The following is a 989-nucleotide window of genomic DNA, read 5'->3' as shown; positions in this document are numbered from 1 at the left end:
GCATCATTCTCGCGAAATGCAATTTAGCAAATCCATGAAATTTTTATCCATAGGCCCGTGCGCGACCTCCATCACATTCACATCTAACTACCATAAAGCCGAGGCCAGCCACACCCGAGCCATTGTGCCAGGCTGATGGCCTCTTGTCTGGGCGTTTTAAAAAATGATACCCCCATGTACGTCACAGCTCGTTTGGCCGCGATCGTATGGCTCTCGGATTTATAAGTTTTGTTTGAAGGGTCAAAAAGATATTTTTTTATGAAATTTTTTATGAGTAAATTAGGGTTTGGATCTAATGTTTTATATACGGTGATCTGATTTCCAATTATCTAAAGAAAGGAGTTAGGAATTTTGCTTATTTTAGACAGTATGCGAGGTTTCGGACGCAGCTTTCCGTCTCCCCCTCCGTGACAGTTCCGGACCCACATCTTTCAATTGGGGTCGTTACTATGCAAATGCCTAATAAAACCGAAAGATTCATATCGCGAGCATTAATCTAACATTTTCTGCCACTCTTACTTTCGCGGTGCCCTGAACTTATAAACTTTTTTAACACCTGGATGGACACGTAAATTAAAAGTGCTCGGTTGCCAAATATACATTAAAGCTTCAAAAAAATGTATTTGAACTATTTGATATGGCATATTGTAGATTTTTATTACCATCCCCTGTTAAGAACTTTTTAAAAGAGGGTTGTGTCCGAGGGGAACCTGAGGGTTATTGCTGCCAAACATGAATTTCTCAAACCTGATGCACTGCACTCAAGAAAGTGCTATCGAGTACATAATGATGTAGAGAATATGTTAGCCGAGTGCTTTTAGTGTTCTGCTACTATATTAAGAATGTTCAATGTGTAAATCGGATTGTTCAACACATGATAGGCAGGTCTGGTTTATCCTTACTATTCATAAACATCCGAATTACATAATACATTTAAGATTGAATTCAATAAGAAAAATGAAAATTGTTCTGTACTTGATGAATACTTC

The sequence above is a fragment of the Penaeus monodon genome, chromosome 33 (genome assembly GCF_015228065.2).
Source record: "Penaeus monodon isolate SGIC_2016 chromosome 33, NSTDA_Pmon_1, whole genome shotgun sequence".
In the NCBI taxonomy this organism is placed as follows: domain Eukaryota; kingdom Metazoa; phylum Arthropoda; class Malacostraca; order Decapoda; family Penaeidae; genus Penaeus; species Penaeus monodon.
Note: the sequence above shows the minus strand (reverse complement) of the source record.